We start from the raw sequence: 12,343 nt of genomic DNA on the forward strand, positions 1-12,343 counted from the left end.
TATTGTTAAGGTTGGAGTAACCAGAAACTTACTGATTTGTTTTTTAATATAAATTGTAAAACATCGTAGATGATCACGAATGACGTACTTTTTTTGTAGATATTTCTTGAAATACTTTTTTTTTTTTTTTTTTTTTTTTTTTTTTTTTTTTTTTTTTTTTTTTTTTTTTTTTTTTTATCCGTTCCGATTTCATCACCTGTCAGATTCCTGAATCGTATCCATTGTCAGTGGTGAAAGTAGGTTACTGATTGACAATTCTCTTACACATCACGGTCAGTAATTATCATCGACGAACTGTAGTCATGATCCAATGGGCTCTTTATTGTGAGAATTTAAAATTATTTCAATATACTTTATGAATATGTATTGTATATAATTTGAGAGCTCGAGCCAAAATAAAATTACAACAGAAATATGCTGTTATAAATCATTCTGAGAAAAGTTTCTTAGTCATGTTGCACTAACATGGCAATGTTAGCATCCCTTGCAAAAGTCGAGCTTGAATGACCGCATGTATAATAATTACACTTGATCTGTCAATCCTGAATGAAGCAGTGGCAGTACTCGTAAATATGATCTATTTAGTTGATTATCAAAACAAAACGGTTTTGTTCGTTAAATCCGACTTCACTTTCCATATTTTGTCGATAGTAATTTTGGTTGTCAGATGTCTGTGGAATTGACGAATGGCATATTAATAAATTTAGCATATCTTACCAAGAAGCCAAGAATTTACATGTGTTCGGACATCTAAAGGTGATTGGTTTCAGTTCCGGTTCCATCAGAATAGATGCTCACCAGAACGTCAGCCGGGCAAGCCCAACCCCCCACTGTGGTGCCCTACCACAGCAGTAGCCTCCCCAGTAAACAGCTTAATCTCATGGTCCTGGGCGGGGATCGATCTCTTGCCATGTGAATGCTAGGCAAACACGTTACCACTGTAGTCTAGGGTGAGGTTTAATCTTGATCTAAATAGTCTCAGCTTATAGCCAAAGACAAGATTCTACATAACCAAGACAATCTTCCTTCCAGCTGGTATCAAGACGAGATTCCCAGTTCAAAATCTAAGAACAGGTTTTCGACTCGTAATCAATAAAAGATTCCCAGCCTTTATAACTTTAGATTCCTAGCTTGTGACCAAAGACGAGTCCCTCATTTGCACGTGGATGCTGAAAGGTCTCACAGGCCCCAGCGTTGGACTAAATAACTCAAATACTTTAATCTAGTTCCAGATCTTTACGGAGACAGGATTTCCTGCTTGCAACCAAGTCAAGATTCCCAACTTGTTATTAAGACAAGATTCCTAGCTCATAACAAAGACAAGATTCACTTATAACCTAGGAAGGATTCCCAATGTGTAACCCAAAACAAAAAACAATTTCCACCCATACAGTTCTTCTTCCTTTAATCGACCCCAAAGTGAGTCGGCCAGGTTTCTCTGGAACTAGATCATTGAGGTCATACTATTGAATAATTTCAGATGCTGAAACGCAATTTGATTCTGAATTATAAAGGCAGCCTTTGGTTTATCCAGGCACAACGTCAGAATCAATAATGCTTGTGTATCAACCAAGATATATTGAATTATTACCTGTTCTCAGTAGGTCAATAATGTGAGTGAATAATCAGTCTGATCTTGTTAAAGGTCTCAGATAAGGTACACGAGAATGAAATGGGTTATCTGAAATATCTTAGGTATGAAGCGTAAAGGTACGTGATACTCCAATACTCTATGGGTCTGCACAGATATTGCAGTCATACTACCGAAGACTGCTTGCTCCTGGGCGGGACTGAATGTCCTATATCCAGTGAATTCCATTACATAAGAGTACATCTGTTGTGAATGGATGGATGAAAACTATCCGTGGCAGTACGTATAATGGCAGTTTATATGATAATTAGAATTGTTAGCCATGCCTAGTTACCCAAGCATAGATGGTGAGAGGTAAACCTTGCAAATAGTTTTTGTAGCTACAGTATATCTCGGGAAATGACAAAGTTTTTGCCATTAGCCTGGACCTTCCTTTTCAAAACAAAGGTATATAATGAAGGGAGAGATGAAAACAAAAATCATACAGACAACATAATTGAAAAGATGGATGAGAATGAAGACCATAATTCACTGCTTTGGTGATTAATTCGAAAGTCTAGAGAGAAGAGGGAGCCAGTGTCTTATTCGATCGTAATAAACCTACCATGAAATATGTATGTTATTATTGTAAATTCTGGGGATTCAACACTGATTCAGCAGCGGTAGAATGAACATGAAATTAACTGTTGCCATGTTTACCTCCATAGCACCACCCTGTTTAGGGAAACTTCCATTTTATTTATTTTTTTTTTTTTTTGAATGGCATGAATCAACATTACTTTTATTCTATAATTTGGTGCTAGTCCAGTAATTTCATGCTATGAATGAAACTTTTAAACGTTTCTTACGAGAGTAACGACAATTGAAGCTTGTAATTTGTAAATATAAATTTTATACATTGGGTACTTTTAAGAAAACAGAAAAGTTACTTGAACAGGACTGGGAGATTTCATTTTGTTGAATGAAAAAGTGGCTGTCTCAACAGGATTTTCAAGAAGAAAACAATAGAGAGTTGCAGAGGCACAAGCAGCCTCCTCATGTTACCATTCGTTCCGACAAGCGCCTAAAGACGACGGGGAAGGGTACGTTTACGATCCTCCTCCTCCTCCTCCTCCTCCTCCTCCTCCTCCTCCATTATCATCACCTCCCTTTCCTCCCCATCATCATCATCTTCCTTCTCGTCATTATCGTCGTTTTCTTAATCTTCCTTTTCCTCGCGTACAATTTTTACGTTAAATGACAACTTTTTATGAGAAGAAAATATAATGGTTATTCAGACTTCTTCTTCTGTAGATTGCCCGGAGCTTCTCTCCGGACCCGGGTAATCTAAAGAAGTAGTAGTCTGAAGAACAGTCATAATTTTCTTCTCATCAAAAGTTGTCATTTAACGTAAAAATTGTACGCGAGGAAAAGGACAATTTTTCCTTTGTCCTTTTCCTCGCGTACAATTTTTACGTTAAATGACGAGAAACTCTCTCTCTCTCTCTCTCTCTCTCTCTCTCTCTCTCTCTCTCTCTCTCTCTCTCTCTCTCTCTCTCTCTCTCTCTCTCTCTCTCTCTCTCTCTCTCAACTAGCAAGTTGAAGATCCGCATATGAATTTTGAACATGAAGATGTGTACAGATGATCGCAAAATTTAGTGCGCCTCCATTATGTGAATTTGAAACGTATTTTTTTTAGCTGTTATGAGTCACATCGGTGTGGGTTCGTTGGTTGGGTGACAGAGAGAGAAAGAAAATACGTATACCATCAATACCGGGGGTCCTCGACAAACTTATTATCCTACATGGGGGAAATAATTCCTAAGATATTTTCTCTCTCTGGTGTTGTCAAGAAACAAAATTTACAAGAGAATGTAATTTTGTGCTATTCATAGCGAAGGGTATTTAACCATTATTATTATTACTTGCTAAGCTACAACCCTAATTGGAAAAGCAGTATGTTATAAGCCCAAGGACCCTAATGAGGAAAATAGCCCAGTGAGGAAAGGAAACAAAAATAAAATATTTTATGAACAGTAACATCATTAAAATAAATACTTCCTATATAAACTATAATAACTTTAACAAAACAAGAGGAAGAGAAATTAAATTGAATAGTGTGCTCTAGCGTACCCTCAAGGAAGAGGCATTTTTGGTTTGAACTATTTTAGATTGCAGAAAGGTCTAGTAATTTTACTCGAATAGTATTGCCACCTTATTTAGTTTCACGTTTCAACAATAGTCCTTTAACATTGCTAATCTTTTATCTGGGAATTTGATTCATATGAATCGAACATTCTCAAGTTCTACTAATAGAAGGAAAGTAAATTTGTCCACGTAGAAAGGCCATCTATAACTGCCATTTCCTTTTATTCCGAATACTGATGAATTGGAGTGCTTTCAACTAGAGCACGTGTCATATAAAGGACGATGAAACCTATAACAAACGAACGATCGGAAAAAGTAAGTTTTGTTCGGTGTTTTTTAATAAGCTTTAAACTAAATTGCAATAAAGACCAACTACGCATAGTTAAGAAATGTGGCAGATTATTAAAAATGGTATGATAATAGATTAGTGCTGAAGTGAATTTATGGTTTTCAGATAGTCGTTGGTCGACCACTAAAATGTATGGACCATTGGAATAGTTCGACCGTCAGAGTTGATATCAGCCACTTGTTAGAATTCGTAATGTTAATTAGCTGAATGATGACACACCAAATCTACCAATTTGTTATCCTTACTGTGCACCGATTTCTTTTAATGTAATACTACTTGGTAACACATGAGCATAATTGTATGCAGTTAAACCCTCGAAATCATTTCTTTTTAAGTTTTATACGTCTATCTGAAAACAAAGTTCAGTATTTTTCATGATTTGGGGCGACGAATCTGATTCACAAGGAATGTTCTCAATTATTGTTTCCTATTTCAATTGAATAATTATCAATGCAGAAATTCTATTTTTTTCCCTTTAAAACCCATCTCGCATCAGATATGACTCGTTGCTAGAACTAATGGTCATACAAGATTATCATTAGAATTAACTCTTATCTGAGAGCCCTTGTTTTTAATAGTCCTTTTTGGACAGACGACTCCATAGCTGTAATTTGCATTTCTAATGAATTTCAAGCTACTGGATAACCCAAGAGCCTTAGAATCCAGATACATAATTAGATAGTCGGTAAAAGTCTACCCAGAGTTACGGCTTTCACTGAATCTTTTGTTACAATGTTCTTGACTTACAAAGAACACAAACGACCTTCAGTAACTATTTATAATCATAATCTGAATTATCAAGATTCTTCCCAAGGTTCCCGAACTTTTCAGCAACAGAAAGGGGAAACTGAAAACGTGTCAATTGCCGTACCATAAATTTCTATTCTTCTTGTCTAGTAAACATGCACAGTCATTCTTTCAGGAGTATAACTCTTCAGATTGGTGTCAAGACGAAGGGAACGTGTCTCCTTACCAGACTCACGGGCACGTGACGGTATCCTAGGAGCCAGGGGCGTGACTTTCCTTCCCGTCGCAGGATTATTGGGTCTCGGAGGGGATTGGCAATGCTTTGTAAACTTGAGGAACATATGCAGTGTTACATTCTATCTTAACCTTGTTCGTTGCAAAATGCCTTGAATAACGTATATATAGTGAGCCATGGACTTTGTCCTACTTTTTCACATACATAATCTACCTTTGGAGGTGTGCTTTTGTTAAGCTTTTGGGGATTATTAATGGTAGTATTTCGTATGCTTCATCAGTTTTGGCAAGCAAGTAAAATAGATGCATTTTGGTCGTTCGGGAATTGCATTGTTTGTACATGTATATTTACATGCATGATATACTCTAAAAGTTTAAATGGTATCAAATTTCAGGTTTTTGCATGAACTACCAAACGCCACGTCCGAGTCAGGCAAATTAGTTGAAAATTTAATCTTATAATTTTAATTTCAGTTTTGAAACGACTGGAAATATAATATCGGAACATCTGTTGTCCAAATGCTTGGAATGGTTAAGCACCTCTTTCAAATAGCAATCTTCCGTTTTTAGACCTCGGTCAAAAGGTTTCAAGCAACAAAGCTCAGTGTTCAGCTCGTTATATTGTGGCATCATATTGTCAACGGTTATTTTTAAACGGCAGGACGACTATCATACTGCGACGCGACGCGTACTCGTAGTCTTATATTATTCATGAAGTTGAGAACCTTATGTAAATGTTGCAATGTGCAAGTACCGATTTAAATAGAGAGAAATAATAGGTATACGAAGAACAGATCCTTGTGGAGATTAATAAATGAAAATTGATGTCATGGATTTTAATACCCAAGACAAGGTGTTGAAGGTGAGAGTCGAGTCAGACGTCACACCATCAATGGTGTAAGATTGTCTGTATACGGTCTGGACATCCGTTTTACAGTGTAATATATGGATATTCGATGAGATCACCCCGCTAAGTGTAAGCTCTGTATATTCGGTGTAGTCACCCCCAATTAGGATATAAGCTATAAATAGTATTTTTTAACTGAGGTAGTAGGGGGGGGGGGGGGGCAATCAGCTTTCCATATTCTTAAATAAGTCTTCCTCAATTGATGTTTTTCCCTATGTTGCCATTTGTGGTAGCTTCATATTCTGGTGTCTTATTTAGCTGGGTCACTTTAATTGGTGGCCACCTGCCCAAATATTCTCAAACCTTTGTATCCAATTATCCAATACCGGACCCATTACATTCCAATCACCGATGTTTGTTAAGTTTATTCAAATTAAGGTTTACTCTTTAATTAATTTTCATTATCATCCTTTCTTTCTCTAGCCTGTTCTTTTTATTCTATGTCCAGTAATAAGATGCCTTTAATTAGCTCTATTTTGCAAGAAAAACTAGGAGGCTACAACTAGTGTTAGTTAATATGGCGATCTATATTTTTCACTGATTTTTTTTTTTTCCTGAGGTGGGGCTACTCTTCAATGGTGAAATGTCATTTTTCGTTGTAACCTTTTTATGGTTCTTAAGCACTGCAGGGAAAAGAGATCCGTCTGTTGTATTTGTGTATGAAATAATTAATTTTGGCGAACGTTAGAAAAAATTTAGCTGGGTGTTTCAGCTATGGGACAGAGCCTTATAAAAATCTTTCCCCATGAAAATCGTAAATAATAGCTTCCATATTAAGTTTCCTGGATGAGTATCTTATCTGTCTGTCTGCCTGACTTGACTGAGTGAGCGTTGGCTTTCCAGTGGAATTCGATCCTTACTTTTGTGAAAGATCCTTCAGCGAGATGCTGCTGGTGATCTCTCGTATTCTTCTCGAAAGATGATAACATGAAAAGGTTCCGGTATCAATAGAGGTCATGTCGATGTCAGTTGTTGTTCCTGTTGATGTTTTTGCGGTCATCTGAATTTTGTGTGCGCTCTCTCTTAGTTTGTCTTGTGGAGTTATGGCCTGTATCCTGCAAATTCGAATCACGCATTGCAAAGGAACGGCATTACTTCTCTGGTAGTTTATTTCTTCATTTCCTTTCCTCACTGGGCTATTTTCCCATGTTGGAGCCCTTGGACTTATAGCATCTTGCTTTTCCAACTAGGGTTGTGGCTTAGGAAGTAATGATAATAATAATAATAATGATAATAATAATAGTAATAATGATAATACAATTATTCAAAACAATCGTGGCGTTTTTTTTTATGACTGGAAATTGAGTTCATGATATTAAGTCTACTGTTGTGGATAGACGGAGATGAGAATGCATCAGTGAGTTCATCCTCCTAATTCCGTGGTGAGATTAACTTTTAATTTTTTTTTTTCATTTTCGAATCTTATAAACATACATACATACTATATATATATATATATATATATATATAATATATATATATATATATATATATATGTATATGTATAATATATATATATATATATATATATATATATATATATATATATATGTATATGTATAATATATATATATATATGTATATGTATAATATATATATATATATATATATATATATATATATATATATATATATATATGTATATATATATATATATATATATATATATATATATATATATATATATATATATATATATATATATATATATATATATATATATATATAAACGCTAAGAGACAGAAACAGAGCCACATGGATACGAGAGCAAACTAAAGTAGAGGATAGTCTAACAATTGGTAAGAAAAAGAAATGGACATGGTCAGGATATATAATGAAAATGATAGAAAAATAGATAGACATTAGGAATAACAGAATGGGTCCTTAGAGATTGTAAAAGAAGCAGAGTAACAAAGAAAAGACGATGGATCGACGAACAAAGGAAGTTTGCAGGCGTGGACTGGCACTGAAAGACCATGAACAGACGCAAGTTGAAGGACATGTCTGAGGCCATTGTTCTGCAGTGGAATAGTAACGTCTGATGATGATGATGATCTGTATTGATATCATCATATCGTCTCCTACGCCTACTGACGCAAGGGGCCTCGGTTAGATTTCGCCAATTGTCTCTATCTTGAGCTTTCAATTCAATATTTCTTCATTCATCATCATCTACTTCACGTTTCATAGTCCGCAGCCATATAGGCATGGTTCTTCCAACTCTTTTAGTACCTTTTGAAGCCCAGATATAATTTTGGTGAACTGGTTCTCTTGGGAAATGCGAAGAGCATGGCCAAACAATCTCAATCTACCCTTCATCATGATCTCATCCACATGGCACCCGAGCAATCTCTGTTATATATGTAATAGTAATCATTGATGTTGGATCAGACTTAGAATTTGGTGAGAGTTGCCAGATGAAGTTTGAATCCCATCTGAGGATTGTGTAGAGACCGATGATGAATTTTGTTTTAACCTGCAGGATATCAAGACATTTGCCCAACACAACAAAATGGCGGAAGCTAATTGATGGATATTGATATACGAGGGAGGTTATTGCATAGATCAGAGGCCTTGGGCTCGTATGATGAAGCACGAGCAATCTAGGCATGATTATGGTGTTGTGTTTTAGTTATGCTAAGGAACACCAAATAATCGTTCGAGGACTATAGTGGAACTAGAGGAAAAAAGGACTTTGGATTAAATTTAGTTCATACTTACCCAGGATGTTACTTAATTTCTTTGCTTATGATATACGCGTAGTACGCTTTCAATGTGATTTTTTTATAGTATTTTGGGAGACCATGTTTTTTGGCAATTGTCTGTAATAGGGGAAACCAGCATCAAATACGGAGTTTGCATGGTATTGACATGCCTTTTATAAGATGCTGTCAATATTTACGCAGATTGTTTACTACAGTTCGTTGAGAGAGAGAGAGAGAGGGAGATGTGAAAAAGAAGATGGTATTCTGACCTTGCCAAGTGAGATCAAATGAAAGGTAGGATCAGATGGATCTTCCTTCTCGTCTTGCCGAGGCTGACACCACCGTGACCACGGTCGACTTGGTAACCTCAATATCAGTACGATTTCTCTTTTTCCCAATCCCCTCTCTCGTAGGGACGACCTGAGGAAGGACGCTGAAGGAGATATAGGTAGGTCATTTATGGCACCCGGGAGTGAATCTGTTCACTATGGCGAAACCCAGTAGACCTTGTCTTGTTTGGAGGGAGCAGATTTATGTTGCAAAAGTACAATGGGGGGACTTTGCTATATCATGAGTTGCCGACAGATCTTGAGCCGAGATCAAAATGGCTGGGTTTCAGATTTCTTCTAAATTCCGTCAAGAAAATATTCTCAAAATACGTGTTGAGATAGTTTTTAATACCTTTGTCGGCCAAGAAATTTACTGTTTACAGTCTGATTTTATTTTAAATTAACAAATTGCAGGGGAGTAACTCTAGGTTTAATCCACACAGGTTGGCAACACTGTCCTTGCAGAGTACACAATACTGTAAGATCTGCATTGTTTCTTCACAAAGTGACAAAATGCCTAAAGGAAACTTGTTAAAAAAAAGAAAAAAAAAAGATCTGCCACTTCATTCGTTTTATTTTAACTTTTTTTTTAAGATTACCAACAAGAATGCGAGTCATTCGGTGTGTTGGAGTATATTTCTAAAATTATTCATGCCTACCAGATTTTTATTTCTTTGATAATGTAGTAGTGGTTGTTTGATAACAGAACACTTGACTTATTTTAGTGGAATATGGCTATCTTTTCCTATTAGAAATTCATATAGCCTGTTCCATAAGGAAGAAAATTCATTTCACGAAGCCTTGTAAGAAACATAACCTTTGAATGTAAACAAGAGTTCGAGTTTTAGAGATTTTCATTACTATGTTTTTTAGGAGGAACATTGGTGTTTTCCTAGGATGATATTCGTCTAAAGTTGGTAGGAACTTAAGTTTGATATTAATTGTAATACTCCTTAAAGAGTCCATCATTTCACTGATCTCAAATGCTTTGGCATTGCAAAAAAAGACAAAAGTATCATTTGTATGTCAGTGAAATCTGAAAGAAAGGTTTAGAGTTATGACGTCAAACATTATAAAAGGGATTGTAATTCAGTGTAAGTCACGTTTGTTTAGAATAATATGCCCCTGTGAATATTGATTTAGAAGTGTTTGGAGGTCACCTTGCTAGGATCTGTTTAGTAAAAATATTTTCAAAATCATTGATGTATTTGCCATAATCTCCTTTAAAACTCAAGGGATAGCAGCTCGAATTGGTAGAAACTCCGCTGGAAAAGATAGAAATAGTAATGGTTAGGTAAAGCATGTACATTAGATTTGTCAGATCTAACGAAGTTTTATTTAACAATGATTTTTTTCTTATTTCAGATGGATTTTCAAAAAGAATAACAAGATAGGAAAGGGAGATCTCTCAGGTATGTTGAAATCTGACGGTTTTGGGTTATTATTTGGTTTAGTCTGAATATTTTATTGAAATAAGATTTAGATGTTTATTCTGTTTTTTTTTTCAGTCTTAATGACGCATACAATTACAAACTCGTTTTACATAATTTTGATATAATCAGCGATTCAACATTTATTAATCTTGCTTATTATAAAGTTATTCCTATCAACCCTCTATTTGTCTATCTTACGGGGGCGGGGGTAGTAAGTAAATTTTCTCTTGTATGATGATTTTCACTTATTTTATTTTTACTTGAAGTTTATGGATAAGTCTGGGGACAATGTACTAACGTATGTCGTTATGGGAACTTTACATTTTGACTCCGGTCTTTTCTATTGACTTTTTTTTTCAGGGGATTAGGGAAAAGTTTTGCCATGTCTCTCTCTCTCTCTCTCTCTCTCTCTCTCTCTCTCTCTCTCTCTCTCTCTCTCTCTCTCTCTCTCTCTCCTTTGGTTTAATCAGGATCCGTGTATCAAAGCTAGGTAAAGACCGCCAAAGTATTGTCATTTTCACTCAAATACCTGGCTCTGTTTTCAGACTTTCTATAGATTTTCTCTTAAGATTTTGAATTATTCATTTTGAAAGGATAAAACTGTTGTTGTTATTATTATTATTATTATTATTATTATTATTATTATTATTATTATTATTATTATTATTGTTAGTTATTATTATTATTATAAAAAGGGCAGTGATATAAAGGAGGTCGAGACGTAAAGTCCCAACCTTAGGGACAATACCTGCCATTTGTATCGTGGAATAAATATCTTCACAACCCCGAGTTAAAATTCTTCAAGTTTAAACCGTGAGTCTATTACCCGTAGTGTAGTTATTACACACACCTTACGTATTATTATTATTATTATATTATTATTATTATTATTATTATTATTATTATTATTATTATTACCGTCAACGAAGTTGGGAAGAGGTTATGTTTTCGCCCCCGTTTGTCCGTTTGTTTGTGTGTGTGAACAACTTTCTGGCCACAATTTGGTTCATAGAATATTGAAACTTTCATGGACTAACTGTTATGTTGAGACGTGCAAGTGATTAAATTTTGAAGCCCAGGTCAAAGGTCAAGGTCGAGAAATAAGCAGCCGCGGCGGAGGTCATAATTTTACTCAGAGTAGTGAAACTTTCAGGGATTAATTATCATGTTAAAACTCGGAAGTGATTCAATTTTGAAAGTCTTAGGTCAAAGGTCAAGGTCAAGCAAAAGGTCGAGAAATAAGCTGCCATGGCAGAGTTTTTACGCTGTACTGAGTGCCCCTCTAGTTATTATTATTATTATTATTATTATTAATTTTATGAGATGAGATCATGATGAGGGGTAGATGGAGATTCTTTGGGCAAGCTTTTCGCACTCCCCCAGAGAGATTAGTTCACCAAACATTCATCTGGGCTCCTCAAGGCACTAAAAGTGTTGGAAGACCCAGACCTACATGGCTAAGGACTATGAAGTGCGAAGTTGTAGAGAAATATTGAATTAAAAGTTCAAGATAGAGACGACTGGAGAAATCTAACCGAGGCCCTTTGGGTCAATATGCGTAGGAGGAGATGTTGATGATGATTATTATTATTATTATTATTATTATTTCTCTACATGATGGTATACAAATACAATTCAAGGCTTTCAAGTAATGATAAAGCTCCTGTCAATTATCCTGCGAGAGGACATGGCCTTCGAATCAAATGAAAAGCAATGAGTTAACCCTTGAATGACAGACATGACAGCCGAGCCTTTTATTGCAATTGCAATTACGTGTCCGAATAGAAACACCAGAGAGAATTCTTGTTGATTATGTCGATGAAGAAAGTTGTATTTTTTCAATTTATTTATGTCTGCTATTATTAAAATTATCATTGATGTTATTCTATCGTTGCAGTTATTGCTGGTGCACTATTTAATA

The 12,343-nt window shown here is 35.5% G+C and overlaps 1 long non-coding RNA gene across 1 annotated transcript in view; it reads left to right on the plus strand.

Moving 5' to 3' along the window:
- Positions 1–12,343, plus strand: part of LOC137620592 (uncharacterized) — a 64,502-nt gene that overhangs the window by 27,975 nt on the left and 24,184 nt on the right. The window contains exon 2 of the long non-coding RNA XR_011040079.1: positions 10,355–10,401. This is a non-coding gene — a long non-coding RNA (uncharacterized lncRNA). The remainder of the gene's footprint in view (positions 1–10,354; positions 10,402–12,343) is intronic.

This window comes from Palaemon carinicauda, chromosome 27 (genome assembly GCF_036898095.1).
Source record: "Palaemon carinicauda isolate YSFRI2023 chromosome 27, ASM3689809v2, whole genome shotgun sequence".
In the NCBI taxonomy this organism is placed as follows: Eukaryota; Metazoa; Arthropoda; class Malacostraca; order Decapoda; family Palaemonidae; genus Palaemon; species Palaemon carinicauda.